Genomic DNA, 26,596 nt, shown 5'->3' with positions numbered 1-26,596 from the left:
AAGTGTCGGTATGACGCTGATAACTATCTCATCAGATTCGTACTGCTGGTGCATACAGGGAAGCTGTACAGAAGCTCTCCAGCACAAGAACTATTTATCTTTACTGTCAGCAATGTGAAATAGCAACACTTTTCAATCCCATACATACTTAGAAAGCCGTCTGTATAGTTGTATGTGCACCTGTGTATATCCACACAAATATTTATATTTAAGGGATATAAAAATTCTACAGAAATTAATGGAAGAGATTCCTGTTCTCCCTAGGGAAAGGAAGGCATTAACCATGTGAAGAGACAATGGGGAGATATAGGAATTTTTAGTGTGTGATTCATTCAACCAATTAAGATGTCTAATTTATAAAGAGATGAACTGCACCCTGAAATTTCTCTCCACCAACTGCAAATGGAGTTTAGGTCATTTGTGGGGAACTACAGTTGTTCTGATGAAGCTGTTCAAATGTAACATGGAGAAACAAGGAAGGCCAACTGTGCTAACAGGATAGGGGATTCTGTCCTAAGAAACAGTGAGTCAAGAAAACATTTGGCGTAAGCCATCAGTATGAGCTTCTAACTAGTAAAGGTTAAAGAATTACTAGGGATACATAAGCACTGAGTAGGAAAGTTGTAGTCCATGGTATTTGATGTGGTACAGCCAGTGCCAGAGAGCTCCAGTAAGTTCTGGTGTCTACAGAGATGATATCTTAAGCAGGTTCAGAGAAGAATAATGAAAACAGTTCTAAGACTGGAGAGAATGCTATATTATACATTATTTAAGGGATGCAAAGTATTTGGTTAAGTAAAGAGCAGACTACAGAATGATTTTATTACACTCTTTAAGAACCCAGATGAGGGACAGAAATTTGAGTTCAGACAGCTATGCAACCTTGCAGACAAAGATATATAAACAAATTCAAATCCAGAAGTTGAAACTACATTCAAAATACAACTAAAACACACTTTTAAAACAGTCAGCTGGAACAAATTAATCAAGGTAATGGGGATTTGCTGGTGATTTCAAATCAAGGTTCATACGTGTGCTGTAATGTAAATATTGTTGTTGCACCTAAAGCTAGAATTAATGCAGGAAATTCTTGTCATCCATTTCCAGGGTCTCAGACCAGACAGCCAAACTGTCCCTCAGTATCCTTAAAATTAAGACAATCTGACGTTTCATTCTTAGTTTTGTTTGAAGTCTTGAGTTATCTCCATTAAAGGGCTTTTTCCTACACAAGCAGAAAAGTGCTGAGGCAGAAGGATTTGCTGAAAGACTTTTCATTAGCGAGGCCACAACTAGCAGGTCAAGAGAGGTGGTTATTCCATCTCTGAGAAACTTGTGAAGCTGCATCTGAAATATGCAGCTGGTGTATTCATGCATTGACTTGGTGCACATGATGGATGCAAAGAGGTCAATGGGGGTGGGCAACACAAGGGGAAGGGATTTGCTGGCCCTGTTCCCTAATGGGGAGTTTTGGAGAAGGCAAAGCCAGAATCTTCTGGGAGGGGCAGAGTGGAAGCATGGACAGCAAAGGCTGCAAATTACAGCAAGGGAAATTCTGACTCCATACAAAGAAGAAAACAAAACACAACCAGGGTGGAAAGCCCTGGATCAGGTATCCCAGAGAGGCTGTAGAAACACTGTCTTTGGAGATTTTCAAAACTTGACAGGACAAGGCTCTGAGCAACATGAGCAGGGGGTTGCACAAGATGACCTTCAGAAGTCCCTTCCAACCTAAATTATTCTGTGCTAAGATTCTATTAATTTGGGGTATGTGTTGTAAATAGAAACTCAAGCTTAGCCATATGGAATGATTAACTTTTGCTCTTTATCATCAAAAGTACTTATTTTCAATACATAAAAAGTCATTCATCTCGTGGGCAGATGTCATTTTTCTCTCACTCACTCACTCCATAAAACATGCTGCAGTAAAGTGGATTTTTCTACCTGTAATAATAACAAAATAAAATACTCACCTGTTTCCCTTCCTTTCTCCAGCAAGCTCTTGCTTACAAATCCAAAACAAACTCAAAAACATTGACCTCAGAAGCATGATTAGTCCATTTACCTGAGCAGTAAGAATTTTTCTCTGACTTGAAAACATATGTGTAAAGAAATCCCAACAACCTGGAATTTAATCAAATATCTGTTTGTGGTATCAGAATATTATGGAATCACTATAGGTTTCCTGTGTCTTCCTTTAGGACTTTTACATACATCCCGATCTACAGAAAAGAAGCAGTGCTTTCTACTGCAAACGTAGTTTTTCTATATAAGAAGGCACCAGCTTTCTCTCTGTTGCTATTTAGTGTAGGCTTCCAACAAGGCCAGATTAAGAGAACAATGAGGTTAGAAACACACTGCAAAAAATGAGTCAATCTAAGAGCAAAAGGAGTAAGCTCCCAAGCCTATTTTAATATGTTGAAAAACAATGGGTGTTTATTTTAAAAGGATTAGGGTTTTTTGTTTTATTTCCTATTTAACTTTTTATAGTTAAAAAGAGGTGTTTCAAACTGTAAGCAGTCACCTTCAGCTAGAATAATGCTCTGATTCTTTAACCTTACCAGATAACTATCGAAAGACCTTTCATGTGAAGGGTCATCCAGATGAGCAATATTTTTTCATTTCTATGTACCACAGCCAATGGTTGCATAAAGACAACGAAAAGCAAAATAAGACTTGAATTAATCTTTCAGTGAGTATTGTTACTGTACTTTCTTCTTACGAAACATGCAACCTTCTCTGTTAAAACAATTCACAAAAAAACCCCTCACCAAGCCCTGTTTTCACCACTGTTACTGTATGCGAACTTGCACCTTGGTAATACATATGCTGATTATTGTCTTTCTGGTTGTGGCATTTGTCCACAAGCATCTGAACATGAAGACTAAAGAGGCAAGTTTCTGTGTATATTTACATGGATGTTTTTGACACAGCTGCCTATCTGGTCTCAGCTGGAGTGAAGAGTATACAGCGTACACTACAAAGTTATTCTTCACAGGATCTGAACTGATGCCTAGCTTCTTCATGGCTGAAATGATCTCTTGACAGATTGGCCATCTTGATCTTCCAGTTCTCCTGTTCAAAAAAAATCTTTTCATTCCTGTTTAAAGGCATCATCCTGTGAATTTAATATTGTATCTAAAATCTCTTCAGTTTCAGAACTGAGTTTTTCATCTTTCAAGATTATGTTCTGCATTATCCCTACAGTCAAGTATTATTTTTTTAATAATTCTGGTGAAAGATTCAAGATATTAACCGATCTGAGATGGTAACTACTACTTCTTGCACATAAGCTTCATATTTGTACAGGACAGTGAAAAAATACTAGGCATTCTGAAAAGTATGTGTCCCTAGCTGAGCTTTCATTTAACCTAATCTGATAGATTTTTTCATAAGGTAGATGTCTGACTACTTAAGTACTGGTATATTTTCCAAAAATTCCCAAGCAGCTTCTAACTTTCATAGGCAAGCTCCACTGGCACTTAGGTTTTCCTGTGTCCTTTAAGAATTGTTGAACAAGTTTCCTCACAGTACTGCATAAATATATTTCAGCACCAACTTAGTTGTTTCTGAAAGTAATTTCATCTCATTGCCCAGTTAATTCTTGACCTTTCTGCTGAGACTGAATCATGATTAGAACAAGGTGGAAATACTTTTTTTCAGCAAATCTATCCAGAGCATATTTGCCTTCCATGACCATTTCAAGTCTGTGTGCCCTCAAGGCAGAAGAGCACAGGCTTGTGCTGGCTGTGCAGCGATCACCTCTCCAAGAGCTACAGCCGGAGCATCCAACGTTGACAATGGGAGCCATGTCCTCTGGCTCTTGAAGCGCTGCTGATCTCAAACTCAGGCTGATGAAAATCAGGACCATTTTATACTGTGAGCCAGGACGTTCAATGGGAAGTTGCCCATTGAATTTACCCAGTTTTGCATTAGGTAGCTACTTACACACCTAAATATGGGTTTAAGAGGATACACTTTTGGATCAACACACAAATCTGTCTTGCTTAAGTGGACACAGTGCATATGTGACTTTTCTCAATCTGTAGTTACATTATTGTCAGACGTTGCCCTAGACAGTGGCAAAAGGATTTCATTCAGAGTATTTTGGAGTGCTTTAAAAGGGTGAAAGTAACCTCTAGGACTGATACCTATTTTTATTTTATGTTTCAGAAACAATCCTTAGAAGATAATAATTTGTCAGAAGACTAAACTTGTTAGAACGGGAATTCACTGCAGTGTTTCCTGGGGTTCTTTTGTGCTTATTAGGATTCCTACTGACAGAATGACACTTTGAATCAAATGTCCATCAACAGGTTCAAAAGGCCCAGCATGTTACCTTCATGCAAGAGTTAAACCCATTATTGATACAGCATCCAGTGAAACTAATAAAAACAATCTATTAGCCGGTACATTTTATTCCTGGGGATGTGTAAAACGAAAATCAATATGAACAATGTGAATATTTTGAGGCAACACTGGTGCTGCTTGTTTTTGAAAATAAGAATTGTTGCTCATGTTGGTACATTGTAAAATATTCTAGTATTTCCTTTAGTTCACCTACTAGTTTTAAATAGAAGACAATAAGCTCACTGGGGAATCTGCCTCTGACACAACACTGAATTTCTCTTTATGAACTGAAAGCAATCTGTCTGACTAGGACATTGAGGACTGGTAATTTACTACCTCAGCTGTAATTTTAAGTGCTCACCCAATGCAGGGATTGAAGCTTTCATTCCATAATTATAGAGGAATCAAAGACTAGCACACTAATGTATTGAGCTACGATGCCAGCTATTTATAATCATCACCTCTCAGGCAATATGTTTTTAATATGTTAGGATGGTATGATTGTCAGAAACAATCCTTTTTCTTTCTTTCTTTTTTTTTAAACATAGGCTCCCTAAAATGGCTGAAAAATGCAAATTGTTTTTAAAGCTTACAGTATTATAGTATTTTAAAGCAAAGAAAAGATCCTGTGAAATTTATCAGGACTAGAAAGGATTAGTTTTGGTCCTTCCTCTGTAATAAGGTACAAGGAACATCAGAATAAGATATCTTAAAACATAAGATATGTTTTTTATCTTATAAAAAAAAAACCAGACACAAAAACCAAACCACCATGGTGTGTAACAAGGTTAAGACAGTAGGTTTGAGTTCAAGATCAGTCTACCAAGCCAAAGCACTTCATACCACTCTATGAGTCCAGTCACCTCATTGAAAATTGCTGTTTAAACTCTCTTCTTCAAATACAATATTTTGGCTACAGTAGTCATCTAATAATGAGTCTCAGGGATACGTTTGTTTCTTTTTCTGATCTGATCACCTGTGAGCTACCCAGATCACCAGTCTTTCCTATCACTAGCTGCAATATGTGTTAAAAATGACATTTGTTATGCAGTTAGTTAGATCTAGAGAAAGCCATGTGTATTTTTTTTTTTAAATTTGGCTGTAAGATAGCATCACCTGGATAAAACCATCACTTGGATAAAACCAGAGTTTTCTGTGGGGATATAAGAATTTAGACAACACTAAACTTTCCATCAGGAAAGTTTTCTTGGGTCCAGTGCAGATTTTATTGCCAAAGAGAGAAAAAAATTCCTGTGGAAGAAGAGTAAGATATCACTAGTTACAGTAATGTCCTTCTTACAAAAGATCTCCCTTATGTTGCAATCTGACCTTCCTGGTCTGTATTGAGGCTTGAACCCATGCCTGACTGCTTAGGGATCCCATGTCTCCAGATTTACCAAAAGCTGCCCTTTCCCCTCACAGTAGTGTCATGTCATCCTGTCCCTGCCTCTCTTTTTGATATTTCTGAGCAGCTTGAAGAGTCCTATGATTCCTCTGGAAACAGGGTCAAGGCACTTCTGCACTCTCAGACAGTTCTGTGGGAAACACAAGGAACATTTTTCTACAGTTAAGTCCTTTTACAGCAAGACTCTTTCCAAGTAATGCTGATCAATTCCTTCAGCCCACTAATAAGACTTATCAGGTTGTCCCTTATTATGTTGTTTGTAGAGTGTCCAGAACAATGAAGCCTTACATTTATTAGGGCTTTTGATGTCATATTGTTGTACAACTAATTATTAATAATGGAAAAACAGGTTGAAGTTATTCATGAATAACCTGTTATGAAGTTGATTTAGTGTCTGGAAAATCCTGACTTGCATACCCAATTAATTAATACACTAGCTCAGAATTCAAGTGATACAGTTTTCGTCAAATGATCTTTGCACCACTCCCTTGCTCTGGCTGTGGCTGAGCCTAATGCTCATTCAGCAGGCAAGAGGGTTTTCTGTGCTGTTCCAGCTCAGTGATCTGACGACACTCACCTTAACTAGTTTCTTGTATCAAAGATTGACTCAACTGAGCATTTTCAGGGAGAAAGCTGAAACTCAGGGAAGGGTCTCCAGGGCAGACTGACGACGCATCCTGGCAGTCCATCATGCTTACCCAGAAACGCCAAGAATGGTTTATTCTTATCTGCCGCCAGCTAATGGACACTTACAGACTCTAACCCATACCTGTTTTCTGTGACTGTCTCCATTTATTCTTGGACATGTAAAGGACTGAGGCATAGGGGAAGCCTCCTGCATGCTCACGCACTCAGTGCTGTGGAGGTGAACCATTTCCCTGGCAGAATAGATGGGCCCATGACTACTTGTCTCTCTTCTTGCTTTGGACCAACTAGATCCCTGGCAGATGAGAACATCTGTGGTCGCTATCCTCCCTCTCAAAACTTGCATCCAAAAAGTCCATTCCCTTGGCTGGTTGCACACTTAAGGAACCTACATGGGCTAAGCGTCAACCCCTTACATTCATTTCTCTTACCTTGTTCATTTTGTCACATCTCTGATATTACTGACTGATGTGGGATTGTCTGCGCATTCAGTGCTGACAGCCACGTTACTTTTTGACACCCAGGAGGAATTTAATTGCTTTTTTATACACTGATTGCAGTGTAGAGTGTGTCCTCGATAGCAATATGAGTTTCAGGATAAAATAAAAAGCCAATGTATAAAAACTCCTGCCAGCCAGCATGAAAGCAGAGACAAAGCCTCACCTTTCCTATTTTTTGCAAAAATCTGTTATTCAGGAAAGGGAAATCTTCTGTATGGACAGACCTAGAAAAGTACTTTTTTTTTTTTTTTTGCCATAGAAGGATATGAGAAGGGTAAATATGAGATGCAGCTAATGTGAGACATTACATTTATGACGGCAAGCTCTGGTATTTAATGTTGGGCCCAATTTAGAGATATCTGTAGGGAGGATTTTCCAATGGACATGCCATCTCTACCCATTTCTTTTATGTACTGTTCAGTGTCTATTTCTGAAATCCTACCCTGCTATTTTATCTGGCCTTACCCACCTGAAAGGTCGATATTTAAGCTAATTGCCTTCAATACCTCTGGCTCAGGACAGGGCAGACTCCCTCTGGAAGTGTCTGTCTCCCTTATCATTTTACTGCAGAAAAAAGTTCTTCAGACCCCATGCTTAACGTCAGCTGAGACAGAGCCCATCACAAACACATAAAATATCATACAATATCAGCTCTAGTAATCTATTTCTTGCGGTGACATGTTTTTCAGTCTGTTTTCCAGTGGAGATGTGGGCCAATTCCTCAATGTTATATCCCCAAATTGCTCAGTAACAGGTAGAATTTGTTTTTCTCAGGCCCCTTAGAAATATGCCATTTTTCCATGCAAGGAAGGAAGAAGGACCAGAGGTTGAACCTGACTGATAATGCAATTGGGAAGCGGTCCTTATAACTGCCCTACATGGTACGATGACCCTAGCCTGGAGTAATTTGTTTAATTCCAATATCAAAGTAATTTGTCTCAGCTGCTGAGCAGTCAAAACTACACAAGCACTATTATAACTTGGGGTGGTGGGTGTTATGTTGCATTGCATCATATTGCTTATTGTGCTTCTAAAGCTGAAGACAGATATGTAAACAAGAAAAACCATCTGAAGTTGAGTTACAGTTCTCTCTGTTAAATGCCGTGTAAACTCTGGAGAGATCTCTTATGTACATAGATGTATGTGTGCATGAGTGTGTGTATGCACCCACATATAGGAGGAGCTACATAAATAATACATAGAAATAGAACATATTTGCTTTCTCATCTATGAAAATGGACAGCAGAAAGAGGAAAAAAAGGTGAAGATTTTAAAATAATTAAGAAAAAAATATCCCCTAACCTTTTCTTCTGTTATCTGACCTTGGTTTCCATGGAAACAGGATCAGACACGTCAGTAGCAGGAAGAACTCTCACTTAAAGGTGTCACCTACAGAGAGGAACTGGTACCCAACACAGACACACACCCCAGCATGAACACTCCGAGAGCTCAAAGTGCCAATGCAGATCCGCTGCCAGTGGTTTGAAGCAAAATATTAGATTTTCAAAGGGAGAACAGGAGGACCAGACCCTCTTCCCTCTGTAAATCAAGCCTTTTCGACGTAGCTCGTGCTAGGCAGGAAAAAATGTAGGTGCCCAGCATCATTAGTTACTTCGGGTTACCCTGGCTTCGTATCATATATATATATATATATAAAATTTACACCAAAAGGGCAAGACCTTTTTTTGTAAATAGGAAGGGCTTTAATCACACGCTGAAAAGCCCATTTGCTGTTGAATAAGCTGAAAAAATCCTGGGAATGCTTATGCACAGAGAATACATGAGGCAGGAGGTGGCTATGGAAATATCTCGCCCAGCTGCAGCAGTGACTAAGTCCGGGGTCCCATCAATAGTACGTTCTACAAGTAGGGAATGAACACTGTCATAGCTTCACTGAAAACAAATAAAAAAAGGGGCCACTTTCCATCAAATCCTGGCCACGTATAAGTGGCTGACCCTGGGTACATCATTTACTTCAACTTCTTATTGATCCCATCTCCCTGGGGTCTGACTCACTAGGGCCATCCATCTACTGTGCCCTAACGTAGACTCTCATGGCTCCTGTTCATGCTCAGAGTTTTCACATCCCAAAGGTAAATCTTGCTCAAGAGTAACTGCATTACAGATAAAGCTGTGTTACTTAATTAAGGTATAGAACTAATTGTCTATAATGATGTCATCAAAAGGCTGTTTGCTTGAGTACAGCACTGGAATAATTTACATAGAGAAGCTTAGAGATGGACCATAAATAACATGCAAAACCACAGTCTTCTTTGTTTCATTATGAAACAAGAATGAAGGGAGTCAGTCGTTGGCATCAGGGTTATTGACAATACGATACACATCAAACCTATTCTAGAACCTGACATTCCTGGTTTGTTTTCCCTTTTGATTTTTTTAACACCCTATGTTTCTTGTTTAACAAATTGTTCTCAATATGACGTATTCACAATAAGCCCATAAGCACAAACTGAAACACAATTTCCTGCTAGCTTCAGTAGAAATGCATTAATCCACTGGATATTTCCCAGGACAATATTATCTCTCATGTGCAGGCTATATTTCTCTCATTTGGCTGCAAAGGGGAGAAAAAATCCTTGAAAATCTGTTTGAAAAGTGACACGCAAGAAAGTCATAGGTAAACTGCCTCTCACTCATGTGTAGACTTTCCTATCTATTTATCTATCTATCTATCTATCTATCTATCTATCTATCATCCATCTTTCTTGCAGCACACCGTTCACTAAAACCCTCCCTGAACATGACAGTGAAGTTAAATAATGAAAGAAAGGCACGAAGGTAGTTAGGCTGCCCTACTCCTGATTGCTTTGAAATGCTACTGTCATCTGTTTCTAACTGCTTTGTATCACAAGAGCATTTTGCATATCAGGAAAGGAAGAATACTGTCTGTCCTGTGTTTAAAGACAGGCATCTTTTAAACATCCGCTGCTGTTATCCACCCTCACATTTTCAAGGCCACATACGCTGCCATGCCTTACAAAGATGCAATATTAAATGCTACCAGGACTCTAGGGGTGGTTGATTACTGGCCTCTTATGACCCACAAGGCTAAAACACTAACTTGTTCTTCACTGTCTTGTCAGCTGGTAATGAGAAATGCTTTCCTCCAAAATAAGTAAAAAAGGAAAACTACCTTAGAATAAGTTCTAGTTTTAAAGACTAAGCAGATTTTTTTCCTTTTTTCCTTTTCCTTTTCCTTCTTTTCCTTTCCTTTCCCTTCAAGTGCTCACATTATGCAGAGCAAGTAGTAATCTCTCTGCATCTCAGAGAAGGGACAGAGCTTGGGCTTGGGACATAGCCCTGTGCAGACATCATTCTGTACGAATGCATGTTCCTCCTTGCTTTTCCCAGGCATTTCAACAATATTAGATGTTTTAGAAGATCTGCTGGTGAGCTCCTAACAAATTCAGATTGTGTTGACCTTCCAGAACATTGTGTTCCTGGTGTATACCAGGCCAAATACATAGCAGGTCGGGATCCCTAATCTTCCTAGGGCAAGGTGGGATCTGTGAAAGGTGGCTGCATATCCCCGTAGCCAGTGGATATCCGCCATGTATTTTCTGGAGGCATTCTGAGGAAGTGACCCATGAATCTTCTTGCAAGCACCAGCTGCCTGTAATGGCAGCTGTCATAGTGGAAACAGAGAAGTAAAACTGTTGCAGCCACGCAGTTGAGGGAAGAGGAAGGACAGATAGCTGGGAAATACTAATTTTTGGGCAAAAGTGTTACTGGGGTAACATGGGACTACTCAGTGGGAGGGTTTCAACGGAAAAGATTCTTCAGGGAAATTTCTGGCTAGGAAGGAAAACTCTGCAAGAAAAGCTTTTTTCTTTAGTTCTTAGTCCTTTCTGCTTTGGGATGGAGCTGTACATTGGCGGTGCTGAGAACAAACATAAGAGACTGGAAGGGAACAGATCACAGGTACCGAAGGCTTCGATTTTACTTTTCCTTCCCCCAGCAAGCTGCCTGGTTTCAAAGTGGGGAGATGGAGATCCTCCTGTCTTGCTGATAGCTAATTCCAGCTGAAAACAAACTCCATGATCAACCTTCCACAGGGACTTGGTTTGACTCTACCTTGTCATTTGTGCAGGGGAAAGAGGATCAGTAGCTGTGTGAATTTTTCTAGTCCCCTACCCCTGATTTAAGCATCCCCGATAAGTCAACCTTTCAGAGTAATGGCTGGGTTTAGTTCATGTTTAATTAAACCACTCACCCATTCCACTAATAAGCACCCTTGCCTTCCTTACTCCTTGCAACGGGATTGCAGTTTCACATCAGCACGTGGTGAGTGCTTTTGTGTTTCCAACTAGTATTCCTGAGTATGTGTGAACAGAAAATACTTTACTCCTGGGAAGTAAGTGCCATCCAAAATAAGCTCCTTCTCACTATGGAAATAATTTCACTAGGACATAAACTAAAATATTTATTTGGCTGATGGTGCATGGACAGGAATATCCCAAGCAAAAATGGAAGATTTGTTGCTGAATAAAAATATAAATTGGAAAACTTGAAAGGGGTGGTTATTACAGCACTGGTCTTGCAACTGTCTCTGAAGGAATGGATTTTGCGTGCATGTGCAACCTCACAAATGCACAGGGGCTCTCCCTTAAAATCTGCAGGGGAAGGTTCGGAAGTGAGAGTGGAAGGGGTTAAACAGATGGACACAGCAATTCGGTACTGCATAGGCGCTTTTGTCTTTGACCATAGCTAGAGCTTTGGGTGCTTTGGAAAAAAGGGCTTAAAAGTTGTGATTTGGAAATGTATCCAAACTGAACTTTCAGGCTTGGCAGGCAGAGAGGATTTGTCCTTGGTTTGGGAAGAATAGCCCTTGGAGCTCCAGCGGGAAAGAGCAGAAAAACAGATGGAAGGAAATTAATTCAATAAAAATAAATTAGACCTTTTAAACAGTATTGTTTTTAATATTTATGATGCAAAGAAGATTTGCATTTTTCTGTCAGTAAAGTATATGTCTCCATTTGACCTTCACTCCCTAAGTGAATGCTTTATTTAGCCTGAATGGCAGACATTTTTCTGTCTTTTCATGGACATTTTAAGAAAACCTGGATGCTGTTATTTTTTTATTCACATTGTAAAATGATCCTTGATGATAAGAAAATGGTAATATTTGCTCATACCACATGACTGGATCAAGGTAGCCAATGATCTGTATCTGGGTTGCTACAGCGTGATGTATTATACTTCATACGATTTGCTGCAGGCAGAAATCTTAATTAAGGCCTTTCCTAAAGAGTGACCTTCAGGGACTGCATTTTTGAATTGGTGTAAAAATAGACAAATGCCCTAACAGCATTAGGGGAGTTGTGGAAGAGTGTTAAATGTACATTTCCCCATCTCATCTACACAAACAATGATTATTTGCTGCTATTATTGAATGAGTTGTGAGGCGTTTTCAGCAAACAATCAGCCTTAATGTGTACAGAAAGAGATTTCAACCTGACGTGCGGAGCTCAGTTGCTCAGCTTCTCCTCCACTTCCAATGCAAGTTGTGCATCTAATTTGAGAATATCCTCCCCTGGGCTCTATTCATCCATATTTTACCATGCTCATGGATATTCACTGTTTTGGGATCCCTCTAATTAGCTCGCCACATGTGGTGTCTTGCTCAGCTTTCATCAATAATCCCCATACCCAGCACGCAGTGGCATCTGGGCGGGTTTGGCTGGGCAAGAAGGGGATTGTAGACAGCACTTAGGAAGCAAATTAACCCTGCTCTATTCCAATAAAGAGTTTGTAACAGTAGCTACAGCCATGCAGGTTGCTAGTGGGATGTGTACAAGTATCATCTCCAGGCTGTTGTGCTATGAATTCTCAGCTGAAACATCCTTATGATGCCAGACATGGGCTTTTCTTATATCTGCCACCCAAAACAAACTGCCAAACTGCCTGGCAGTTTCGTGCTGTGGTTGCACAGGGGCTGAGATAAGGCCACCAGCCTCATCTCCTGCTGCTCGGATTTGATCTCCAGAGACAACAGGAGAAGGCATGCAGTGCCGGCACCCGTTCACCCTTCACGGGGCTGTGGCATGTCGCGACACGTTCGCAGTGGTGTCGGCTCCAGGCTGGCTGTTCTGATATCCCCAAACTGCTGCCTCAGCTGAACCTCAGTTTTTGGTGACTGGCTGAGGGACACCATACACCAAGATAAGGAAAGCTGATTTCAGTTGCCACAAGTTGGATAAGCCACTTAAATTTTGAAGATGAAATATACTTTCAAAGTAACTTTTAAAAAGCTTTTGACATGAGTTATCCCCACCCTGCTCTACAATACAGCTTTCTTCATGGGCAAAGATGAAATGAAATAGCTGCTGGAGCTTATAGAGAGCTCTTGTCAGAGACAGAGCTTTTGTCTGCTTTTTTTGACAAGCAGAAAAACCCTGGCTTTTTAAAGCTAAAGCCTATTGTGAGAGATACAAACCAGACTCTTGGCTAGACTCACCCGGCCTATTTCCACTGAAATAAGACTGTGCTATCAGTTTACACGAGCCAAGGGACTGGCTGTACTGAGGAGGACAATGCGCTTTCAGGGAGCGTGGGAGCCCAGGAGGCAAGGGCACGACACACGTGGAGGAGCCCGAGCTACCTGACCGGCCGAGCCCCGCTCCAGTCCCTCGTGGGGACATGCTGGGCACCGGCGGCACTGGTGGCACCAGCCTGTGGGTGGCCCTCCACATGCCGCACAGCACAACGCAGGCATCGCTCGGAGCACCAGCTCCTGTCCAAGCGATTGCATGAAACACTTCTATTGTCCCATGCTCATAGTTCTTTCCATCATGCTTTTCTGTAAATAAATATTCACCTGCATGTCCCAGAGTCTCCAGCCTGACAGGGGTCATCCCTGGCATGGCTGGGACACTGTGGCAGCTGGGACAATTTCTCTTTTTATTCCCAGTTCTGCTACTGTTCTTCAAACATGACCTGAAGAAAATGACCTCATCTTGCTGTTACACTTTCCCGACCTACAAAACAGAGCTAATTTTGCTCATCTGAGGGAAGCAGGGAAAGGCCTAATGCTTGCCAAAAAGCTTAAACTTGCTCAGATGCAAGACGCAACAGATGCACAGGATGACAGCAGACCTTTTCTCTGAAGCATCGTACCACAAAGCCTGTTACTGGCCCCAGTAAAAGCCTTGGCAGAAAAAGCAGACGGCAAGATATCCATGCTTCCCAGTGGGATGTCCTGTGATGTCCCTGCCCCCCTGCCACCGCAGAGGCATGGGGTCAGCACTCCAGATTAAGTGAAGATGCTGCGAGTGCCATGATCTCACACCGCCTCCTCCACGCGCCGTGCCGCACCTGAAACGGCTTCTTGGGCTGCGTTCCAGGCTGCTCAGCTGGCAGAACCCCGAGCTAAGGAAAAATAAATAATGAACCAAAGAGACAGCTCACTCTCAGCCTCACACGTCGTCGAGGAGATAACAGGCCAATGCGTATAATGATCTGCGCTGAATCATTTGCCACATTGGTATCAGAAGCTCTCAGCTTCATTCAGGGCCTCTCTCATCCAAACTGCATGCAAGATGACAGTGTTAATACATCAACGCCTGCAAAGGCGGCTGTAATGAAATCTGTCAGTGTTGCCCCTGCACCAAACACTGCTTGAAAAAGCAGATGTGTAGCTCAGATTCAGTTTATTACTGTCTGAACCTTCCTCACTTACAAAACCAAAGAGTGATTAAGGGGGAAAATCCCTGGCTACCGAAAGTTGCAGTAGCTATTGCATGCAGCTTGGAGCACAGCGGGAACACTGTCTGGAGCCTGCTGCTGCATTAATACTATTATTATTATTATTATTATTATTATTATTGTTGTTGTTGTTGTTGTTGTTGTTATTGTTATTGTTATTATTGCTATTATTTCTATCATATCAAATTGCAAAGACCCAAAATATTTCAAGGTGTTTAAATGGAACCTCATCAAATCAAAATAGCTCGACTTTCTGTTATTACAGTGTTTGGACAGTGCGGTATCCCTTGGAGAGCAAAGCCAGGCTGGCTGTTAAAGCAGTGTGCTGTGGCTCAGAGCTATGCCTGTTTTACCGTGTGATCAGGGCAAGTCACCTTTCGTAACATTTTCATAAGTGTGCAGTGCTTTCAAAGCTGAAACACCGTTTTCAGAACCTATATCCTACTGACTGCTAATAACATATAGGCTTATATGTGCTTAAGTCAGTTCTGAAAATGAGAGAAAGTCTCCTAAAATAATTTTGGCACTTCCAGAATGAATGAACTCATCTGAGCTAGTTACTCTGTGTTTCATTTAGAGTTACTGGACAGAAACAGGGCAGGGGTATAACACAACTCATCTGTCTTCCCTGAGATCCCTCTTTGCATTCTCTCCTGCATGAGGAAGAGCCAACACAGGCACTAGAAATGTCAGATTCTCCTCATTGACTCTAGACAGCTCCAGTGGGGAAGTCTGCACTGTAGGCATCTAATATTAAGCTAAATGCACTCATGCACCTTGTGTCCTGCTGTGCAACACAGATAACAACACATCCCGTCTCCTCAGCATCACTTCTCTCTGCTAAGGCCTGTCCAACCCTATAAGTTTGCTCCATGAACACAGCGTGCCCCAGTCTTGTTTCAGGTTCTCCATGATGCGACACTCAAAAGCAGCACAAGCAAGTCCTAAGAAGACAACTGTCAGACACTGAGGAGGACAAGTCCTTTTGCCATCCCAGCCTACACTCTATCGCTTTTTCCACGAGAGAGGCACAATTGCAAGCAAAGGAACCTGCCAGACACCAGAAATTCTCTTTTCCTTTTCTCTGCCCTTACAAGGCAAAACGAAGTCTCCAGCAGCTCCCCTGTGCTGCTGAACGTGGAGAAAACCATCCTGTTGGGCCATCTGCCTGTCCTCTGCAGCACGTGGGGAAAGCCTTGCTCTCCATCCTGAGTGGAGCTGATGAGCAGAAAGATAGAAAAGTTTTTCTTCTCACGCCTTGCGTATTCTGGTAATTACAGCGAGTCAAATGGATGCAAGTAGAGAATTATTTTGGTAATTGCCTATCTCTAAGGTATAAAACAGTATATTATGTACTATCTACAAATTAGAATTCAAAAGCAAAAACATGTGTTTAATTTTGATTTTAATTGCATTTTTACTTCAAACATCTATTTTTCTCCCCGGTGCAAACAGACCTAAACAATCTTGCAGAGATCAACAAAATCTTCCACAAATGCCAGGCATTTCTCTCTTGGTGGTGCTTGGCTCTGTGAGCATTTAATCTGCTAACTTTGACAGAAAGAGCTGTCTAATTTCTACAGCCTGCTTATTTTTAAATCAACAAATATTTACTGCACACTGCATTTTAAAGGATACAATTATTAGTGTACCTCTGTTTGATTACCAATGACACAGTAATAATACCAGCAGCTGCTGAATTGTAAGTGAAAATAACCCTTTGTTCTCATTTTTCTTATCTGTAGACTATAACAGCACTCATGGGGACAATAACCTATGAAATAGATTAAAAGCCTGTTAAATGCTATTTTCAGCTTGGCAGATCACCAAACCCTAGCTTACCCTTAAGCTCTGTTTCCTTTTAAATATTCCTTTTAGTATAGCCATGTGACAACGGTAATGTGCAGTTTTACAGTGATTAAGTAACTGCACAAACAAGAGGTTTTAGGTTTATAAACTGAGTGGTGCTGCTCTCACAGCAGCACAGGTGAAAAGGACTGTGCTCCACCAAAGACACCAAGGCTTCTGGAAGAGGCTGTAATGGTCTAATTTGCAGATTTTTTCCCTCTTGTCTAGTGACTTTAAATAAAAGAAGGGGACACTCTTTTATATGGTTTCCTATTTCTGGCTGGCAGTGTTGAACCCCGTCTTTTGTCTCCATTCCCCTTTTACAACACTAGATTCAGATTAGCAGGGAAATATTCATATTTATTCACCAAATAATTCTGAAGAAGTTTCCAGCATGGTAACTGCTGAAGGGGGGTCATCAGTGGGAACGATGCAGCCCGGGGCCATCCTTGGTGTGCCAATCTGCTTTTCTGAACCTCTGCTGACTTGGGACTACTTTATCCGTCTGAACAGGAGAACAAAAGAAAAGGGGGAAAAAAAAGAACAAGAAGGACTAGAGGAATCAGTAAACTGCAAAGAGCTTCTAATACTGTAGGAGGGCTTTTTTTGAAAGAAAGAGATGGGGAAGACAAGGAAAACACAGGTCTAGGAAGCTTTAGTGCCAGTGGAGGAAGAAGGGCAAAGGCACTGTTAGACTGGTACTGCTCTGCTAGAAACGGTTGTTTTCACAGCGTAGATTGTTTCTATTCAGACATGGGACGAAACACATCTCATCAAGAACAGCACAACAGGATCTGGGACTTCTGCTTCCTGCACTATTTTAGCACCTTTGGTTTTGACCAGAACCTGTCCCCTGGACCTCAGAAACTCTTCCTGAAGAAAGCTTGGTTGGAACCGTAACCTTTAACTCCCATTCAGCATTTTTGAATAAAATCCCAACAATTTCTGAATTCAGCTGATGGGAGGAAACATAAATAAAAATTACCCCAGCTCTGACCACCTTCTGAATAGTAATAATTTCTTTTAAAGTTTTAAATTGGAAATTATCATCTCACTTCCATCCTAAGAAGGAATAGCCTTTCCTCTTTTTGATGTATAAAGTCCTACCAACCTCTCACTGAAGGGACAATAAGAGCTTGTGAAATTTTATGCTGTAAGAAATAACACTCCTCTACTTGAACTTCAGCTTGCTAAAGGCACAAAGACCTCTCGCACCCCCACGTTTCAAAAGATAGGAAATTGCCCAAGACTAAGAAATTTTGTGTTTATCCAGGCAAAACTGTTTATCCAGGCAAAAGTCTGCTACCTTGAAAAGATCAATAGATGGGAAGAGGACCAGCATCCAAGAGCCGTTAAGGCATTCTGTCCTCCTCATCAGCAACCCACCCCGTTGTTCCTCAACACCACGTGGTTCCTGGAAGTGGTTGCTCAGGCTCCTGAGCTGGAAAAGGATCTTTTTGCTTTTGGAACAAGGCTGTTATGTTCTTTAACAGAACACACATAAAACGTTATTCTCCAAATCTCTTTGTATTTTTCTTTGCTTGCTGATGAACTGTGATACTCCCCCACAGACATTGTTCTTCCTTCCCTTTACCACTACCTCCATATTCAATGTGATACGATTTTTACCATGTGGCTGGACGTCACGCTCAAATACGCTTCTAGTGTAACCAGTATCACCATACACCAAAAAGAAATTCAAGCCTGCATGTCTGTATATAATTTGTATTGCTACTGGAAAACACTTTTTTGAGGAGATGGCAGGTATTTTAGCTTTTATTGCATTTCCTGCTCCAGCTTCAGTGTGCATAAGACACACCTGCAGTAGAAAAGGATTAAGACAGTCCCGCACCCTCACAGCTGCCCTGTGCTGGACAGGATGCTTAAGGCTGGAATTTCAAAGAAGTCTTTGCAGGTCAAATATCGAAACTCCATTGTAGTTTTAAAAGGGATGGTGCCTTAAGGCCCCAACTGGAATATTTCTGCACGTGACATTTTAATGCACATCTTCATGTTTTTCCTCATTTCTCCAAATCCTGGAGTTTCACTTTGAGCTGTGGGTTGAAATGAACACGAAACATAAAGCGAAACTCAAATGAAAGCTCTAACTTTTACCTACTTTCAGAAGAAAACTTCAAATCCCACTAGACCCTTCTGTGAAGAATGTTTTTGAAGCAAAAGCTTAGTTCTCTTCCCCTGATGTGTGCTATTATCTTTGCGCCTTAATTTCACCCATTTGCTTGTATCCCATAAGGAAGAGAGCATGTTTCTGTACGCTCAGATGACCTGGTTAGGGAGACAGTGTTTGCAATCAAAGCAATAGTATCACAACTCTGAAAATGAATGCTATTTTAAGTGTATTCCCGTTACTTTGGGAGTAAATTGAAGCTACAGTATTTAATCTTCCTCTGGTTCTTCTGTACTTTGTGATACCAGCATCCTGGGTTTATAGCCACAGGGGTGCTGGGAAGTTACTGATAACTGCTGAGCACACCAAGGTTCCTGCAAAGGAGGCAGGAAAAACATGCAAAGGTTCATCATAAGCGATGACCTGGGTACTAGTACAGGAACACAAGACATATCAGCTATATTCTGAGCATTATTTTTTCTTTTCTGATTCACTATCATTTTTTATTCAGAGCCTCAGGAAGATTTTCTGGAAAAAGCTGAAGGAGCCCTGGGCCTGAACTCTAGCTATTGTACAACCACAGGGCAGGAGAGATGGACCTCAAGAGGCCACCTAGTGCATTTCTCTGCCATTTATTATCCCAGAAGAAATTATTTTTTCTTAAATTGTTTTTAAAAGACTGATCCAAAAAGCCAGTGCACATTGCCAGTATAGGATTTTCTCATAATGCCACAAAGATCACAACTGTTTTAACCAACTACCAGGACTTGAGTACCTGCGTGACGCTGATCACTGGAATGTGAACATTGTAGTCAAACTGTGAACATTTATAATTTGATCCAAAACAGTGGGTTATCTAACCAGTCATTCTTAAAAACATAAACCAGCAAGGAAACCCCAGCCCCACATGATTGCAATCAGTTTGCAGCTTCTGTTCCTGTGAAAAGACAAGCTTTCCTTGCCTGAAATGGGACAGATGGCAGCCCTATAGGTTGCCACTCCAAAGTGCCTCTGAGCAGAGCTCTCTGTACTGTAGCCGTTGTTACAGCAGCATATGCTTGAGAGATGCGAGCTGGTTTCCCTGAATCTAGCACTCTAATGCTGCATGCTGGGCTCCCTTGCATCCACAATTCATTGCTTGCCTTTCGAAACTCTCCATGTTTCCTCTTTTTCCTTTTCCTTAAAGTGAACCTTTGCTTACCAGAGATAGAAAAGCATAAACACTAATCTGTGTTTATAGATAAACATGTTCTTATTCTTTGTATATTCTGTAATATGCGTAGTTGAACAGAGAATTTTACAGGTGGTGTTTTCAAATCTGAGTCCCCGCAAAAATGTATGGACGTACAATTATTAGGCCCTGATAGCAGTACTATGCTAGAGGTTATTTGTTGGAAATCTATGATCTTCAAGGACATCAGAGTGCCCATTACAACACCAGGGAGCACGCACACTCTCCTGTTCATTACTGCATCAATAAAAGCAGATCTGTGCTTAGCAGCACAACCAGGAGAACAGATCTAGCTCCCAGAGGTAGACATGGTCCCTTAGGATCCAGCACTCAGTCTCTGGGAAAATCATTAGCTACTTACATCTAATGACTTGTGTTTGTCAAAGGACAGACACTATACAAGGCAAGGTGACAGTTTTTACACCATGCATAGTTGAGCTGTGGAAATTCTTGCAGTAGGATGCTGTGCACAGTAAATGGTTTCCAAAACCAATTAAATGAATTACTGGAAGAAAACTCTAACAGGAGTGACTGCGGTCATACAGATACTCATGATCCTGAGCTGCAGATTACAGGAAGCTGAGAATGTACACCAGGAAAGTATTGCTGTATGCTTTCCCTATTCTTACACTCTTCCCTAGGCATTCAATAGGGCCATCATCAGAAATGACTTACTGAAGAATATGAAGAATATGAGTGATTGGTCTGAACCAGCATGGTTGCTTCTTGGCGGCTCATGGGAGGCTGGCACCTGTGCTGGTGTTCTCACTGGTAAATCCTGATAAAGAGCAATGCTATCATGCAGTCAGCAAGTAACAGAGGTGAGGCTGGGTGGGATGCAGTGTCCTAAACTTAGGTGTCCAGTGTCGCTGTGGGCACTGTTGTGTTTGTTTTCTGCCTCATCTCCAGCTTAATCCTATGCAGATGCATTGAGCACCCTGGGATGCTCAATTGGCTTAACTCACCAAAGACTCAATATATTCAAAACAGCATCAGGAATTATTTGTCTCCTCTCAAAGAAGTCAGTTAAAATAGATAAGATGAATCTCACATGAAAAATGCCTATTTCTCTTCATTGACCACAGAGGAAACCTCTGGTGACTACCTGTCACCTGACACTAAGGGGACACTAGCTCAGCTCTGGACATTCCCCGTGTGGATGTCTAAAATTAGGTGAAACACTGAGTGTTCATGCTATGCAGTAGCACATGGATACTAGCCCAGATTTCTTCTGGCTACCCAAAGTGATTTTCACCCAATGTTAGCTTGAGGCAGCTGGGAGTGACCATTGGGACCTACCTTCATTAACTGGGACCAGAACAAACATCTCTGAAACATGTCCCCCAGGACTTACAGTGCTGGGTTTAGTACAGGTGACACTTGCTCAAGCATCCCATGAGAAAGTTTAAGCTGGGAAGAAATATAGTGTCTCAGTCAGCCTGAGTGATAAAATGCTGAAATACTGTACTCCCCTGCAACTGCAAGTCTCCCCAGTGCTAACTTCTGACAGTGTGACAGCAAAGTTAAGGCCCAGCACCTTTAGCTGACAGATGACCTTTAGCTCACTAAAGCTCTGGTAGGTTTATTCCTGAGCCCCAGAAAACAAAACCAGGCTTATAAAGATTTGCAAAGGCCATGAACATACTGTTCCTGTAGATTTTTTGAGCAGGGCTTTTTTACTCACAAATGGTAGCAAAAGCTATTCTGGTAATACTCTGTGAAAAACGGCAATAAATTGGTGTCATTTTAGTGGATTAGTACTGTCACATCAGCTGCCACAGCTTTCTGCCTATGTCATCAACTTTGCTGCTGCCATTCTCTGCCCCCATCACATTGCAATAGTTGCAGACACTACAGTTAAAGGTGCAGTCAAAGGCAAGGCATGTTCTGACTGGATCTGGAAAAATAAAGAGGGAAATGCTGGTATTAGAACTGTAAAAAGGAGGGAGGATCTTCTGGTAAACTCATGGTTTTTGGGTGGTATCAATGCTACTAAGCATTAGAACATTTTTTTCTTAAATATATTTATTTGCATCAAGACAAAGTGGATTCTATGTGCTCTGATTTCTAAATACAAGATGAGACTAATTTAGCTTTCTTGAAACCACTAGAAGGATGACTGTGATGAACTGTCCGATTCTCCTAGGTAGGAGAATATGAACCAATTGCTATAGCACTTATGACTAATATCTTCTAAGCTTAGTCCTGTATCCTACCAGGGGACTCATTGTGCAACCTTGGGCATGTTGTTTATGCGTCAGTTGTCAAAAGATCTGAATGACTCAGAAGAGTTTCAGGTGCTCAGAAGGACTAAATATCCAACTGAAATTCCCCCAATATGTTTTGACTCTCCTAGTATCAATAAAAGAATCCTTCTTATCTATCCTTTAAGACCCCAGAGTACGAGGGACTAAGTGACTGCAACGTATTATTTCTATAGCATGATAAAATGCAGGGCAATTATATATAACAAGGAGACATGATCCCTACACATATTTATGATGTCTTAAAATAAAACAAAATTATTTGGAGTTCACAGTTGAGCAAAATACATAATCCACAACCTAAATGGACTAGAACTGCTATTTGGGCTGGAAGGAAAATGCCTCTTGAAGACTGAATCCAAGCCTTTCCACTGTGCAGCAAGCTGGAATAGAGAGCAGTCTGTTATCAGAACAAGCCTTTAGCTGCAGAACGGAGGTGGGAATATCTCTTTTCACATAGGGCTTGGAGACTTGTTGAAAGGATAACTCTTTCAACATGAGTATTATTCTAGTAAACTTTTATGATATGGAAACAGGAGCTTGGCTGGAACACTTCTGTATCTTTTGATGAAGACTTCATTTAGATACAACCTATACTTCTCAGTAACTTCCCCCACCTTGTTTCAGGAAAAACTGAGATAAAGGGATAGATTTTGATATTCCAGCTTCGAGGCCAGGAGAGTGGGAGTTCTTGGCTTCCAGACCATTGAAACAAGCAGCACCACTGTTTGTTTCCAGGAAAACCCAGCAGAAACCTGTAATGCTGGGGAAAGGCAGATTTTGAATGGGTGCAGAAGCACTCCTCACCTTGGTTCAACCAGGGCTGTCATACCAGGACTCCTCAACCTAATGGCACAATATACTAATTCTTCATTAATCATCATATTCACTCTGCCTTACTTATGACAGTAAAGTTCATTTCTACCTCACACAACCTGAATCAGGCCCTAAATTGGACTTAATCCACTACATTTTTAGCATGAACCTTTTTCATGAACCTTCAAAAGGAATCTTCCATTCTCTTTCACTAAAATCTGTCCCCTTATTCCAACTTCTTTATTCCCTTTTTTTGCTGCTCAGAGTCCCCAGAGGACAAGCCTGGATGTTTTAATTCCCTGCTGAGCCCTGCCCACATGGCTCCAATTGGTTTTACACTGTGCAGCCTGTCTGAGACACAAGATTAAGTGACTTGCCCACAGTCCCAGCTAAATGCATATTCAGAGAAACTTGTTTATTTTGTTTTACAGCCACAGATTCCACAGCATCAAAATGCCCCAGAAATGGTTTTGAATTTGGATATATAACCCCCTTTTGTTTCTCTGAGTATCTCTGCTTAATATTTGTTTCGTTTTTCCTCATTTCTTGTAAACGCTAAACATAACAGTCACTTTCAGTTAAATAGAGGAAATAACTTTCCGTGATTTCTGGTCATCTTTTGCTGAGGTGTGGGGTGAGGAAAGGATTTAAGATCTGATTTATTGAGTTACATTAACACCTAAACAGCTTTGCCCTTATCTTGTCTCCCGTTGCTCTCTTCTGATTGAAGAAGTCCTACCAACATGATTAATTTACTTTCCGGTTCTGATGTAATTTTGTGTTTGTTTTTGTTTTTAGCCAAAAAGCATTCAGTACTAGGAGGTTCTTGCCACACAGACCTACTCACATTGACCTATGTCTTGCAGGCAATGTGATGGATTCAGATAAATCTGCAGGTCAAAGATGGATATTCACCTCTTATGCCTGAAACAGTAGTCAGCTACGGATCTGTATTCCAGTGCCTGAACATAGCAGGGCCAATATTATTGTCAGGCAGGCACTTAATGAAGCTTTTGAATGCATTGTGAAAATTGTCTTTGATAATGACACTTGTCTGAGCCAACAACCTCTTGCCTTGCAAATGATGAAATGCTTTTCACAGTACAACGCTGTGCTGCAGTAATAACGTGTTAAAGCAAAAGCCTCATGACAGTCTTTGGGAAACTTTTATTCAAAAATGCTTTTAAGTCTAATGTTTTCTATAGTTCCTAATCTTCTTTATTAAGATATATGAACCAAATTCTCCCCTACCCAGCTACTGTTACAAAGGGTGACTGTTTCATCACTTGAGCTTTAAGTTTGCTAATATTAGAAGGCAGCAGATTCCTTATGTCCCTCTAAAAAACTTTTTTCGGGGAGAACCTGAATTTTGCTTGTTTTTCTGTACCTGTTTTTCTCACTAATATTCTCTTTTCTTCTCTCATTTCCCTCCAGACTGTGAGTCTTGGAGGTCATATCTTGAAACAAGTATTTTATATGGTTCTATACCTCATTCTAGATGTTTCCAGGAGCATGGCTGATTTGACGTTTAGCCATGGTTCAAGGTCCATTAGAAGGTCCTGTCGTCTTTGTTGAAGTCTTGTTCTGGTATCTGTCAGTTGTTGTTCCAGAGAACTTCTTGCCATAGATGATTATTGCCATAGGTGATCAGCACAGTGAGAAATGGGGTCAAGGAAAGAGTCAAGATCCAGACAGTTGAAAGCCATGAAAATAAAGGTCTTAAAAATAAACCACAGTACTGAACAAGAAGCCAAGGGTGGTCTGTGATGAACTGAACTGATCAACTCTTAACAGTCTGTGTTGCTGATGTGACAGGTCACCATGTGTTGGACCATCTGGATCCTCTTCATCGTGTTCTCCATCAACTCCTTGTACAGTAATGCTCAGTAATTTAATGCAAAGGTGACAAACAGGAGGCTGGTTGATCTTCCTGCCACATGGCAGGAAAAGTTGCAGCCTCTTGATTAGCTAGAAGAAGGCATTTCTACCTTAGATATCTCTTGAGCATTCAGGAGCAACAAAGTATATGGGACTTGGCTGAGATGGTAAAACCTTAACGGATCCCTTACACCAAGGAAAACTGTTGTCTTAATCAGTTCTTCCAAGTTTTTTTCTTCTTCCCACCTGCACCCACGTGGTTCATATTTAATGTCTTATTTATTTTAGCCAGGTAATGATTCAGCTGGACCTTAACACAGAAATAGGGATGATGACACAGAAGTGAGTGACTAACCAAGAACTGTGATCATTTTGACTTTTAAGACAATCAGTAAGCTAACAGAAAGATAAGGCTTTAAAAATATTAAATGTTTTGAAGCTTTTCCCCCATACACGCCAATTCCCAAAGCTACTGTCCTTGGGCCCTGACTCCTGACCCCTCCCCAGTCCTGCCATGCTCTGCCAGACACACATCATCCTGTCTTGTTCCCACTGCCGATCCACATACTGTCGTACTCCAAAGACAGCCTCCCTGAGCCCATCCTTTTCCCTGTCCTGCATGCAGCCTGGGCTGCCCATCTCCCCTGCTCACCCCACAACACGTGTCCACATGGAAGAGGCTGAGTGGATGCTGAAGGTTTCTCCATGGGGGAAGAGGAAGGCTCAAGGAAATCAAGGAAGAGAGCCTTACAGCAGTAATAGCTCCACTCTACTTGGCTAATCATTGAGCAATTATTATTGGTGAAAACTATAGCAGGAGAAATATATTTACATTAAGAACCCTCTCTTGCGGCCATGCCTGCCACACTGACTCTGTAATGAGGAACAGGGTGAGAAATGGGACTGGGAAAGCACGAGGTTCTGGTTTGTGCTCAGAGGCACTGTGAAACACTCCAGGTGATGTTTGACTTACATATTTAGATAGGAGATGAGCTGAGGGCTAAAAGTGGTTCAGAAATGCATAGATGTGTTTTTGCCTCATTTTACAGAAAATATAAATGGGAGTGAATGAAAGCAGGGCAGTTTCTGAGCAAGACCAATCCATTCCTAATAGAGCACTGGTCCATCGTTTGAGAGCTGAGCTGTTAAAGTAGAAAGAATGCAATTTGCACTGTCATGTATGCAATACAAAACCTGCCATTTTCTCCCAAATAATAAATGAAGCAACTGGAGAAAGAAGAAGAAATATAGCAGATGGAGTGACAGACTAAAAAAGATTTAACATGAGAAAAACTCCAACAGATCAGAAGGACTCTACAAGATGATGCAATTGCAGGAGACAATCAGTGTGTCACTAGGGCTTGGGATTTTGGATATGAGAGTATGAACATGTAGACAATATCCCAAAGATCACATTTGAAAACCCCAACAGTGACTGCTAATGAGGTTGCCCAGCATGGTCTCATGGTACTAGAAGAGGGATTCCTTCCTGGCCTTCCTATGATCTTGGGAAAGTCTCTTCCTTAACTGTTCCCCTTTCTTTTCTCATTCTTCTTGTCTCTCTTACCTATTTATACTGCAAACACTTCTCGGAGAAATGATACCTGTATGAAGCCCAGCATAACACCACCTGGAGTCTTGGCTATGATCTTTTGGCTCTCTCATAGCACTAGCAACATTACTGGTATAACACGGAAGTTCAGGCTGGGAGCAGAAAAGATTCCCATGTTTCCTTGAAAAGCTGAGCCGGACTTGATAATTGCATCCCCTTTCACACATTTTCTTCTTGTCATGCATTAGTGGATCAGT

General features: G+C 41.1%; 1 protein-coding gene across 2 annotated transcripts in view; it reads right to left on the bottom strand.

Annotated features, from left to right (window-relative positions):
• The window catches only part of ADARB2 (adenosine deaminase RNA specific B2 (inactive)), a 324,992-nt gene that overhangs the window by 159,306 nt on the left and 139,090 nt on the right, over positions 1–26,596 (bottom strand). The gene's annotated exons all lie outside the window — the stretch shown is intronic.

The sequence above is a fragment of the Ciconia boyciana genome, chromosome 2 (assembly GCF_034638445.1).
Source record: "Ciconia boyciana chromosome 2, ASM3463844v1, whole genome shotgun sequence".
NCBI classification, from domain to species: Eukaryota; Metazoa; Chordata; class Aves; order Ciconiiformes; family Ciconiidae; genus Ciconia; species Ciconia boyciana.
This window is presented reverse-complemented; position numbering and strand designations above follow the sequence as displayed.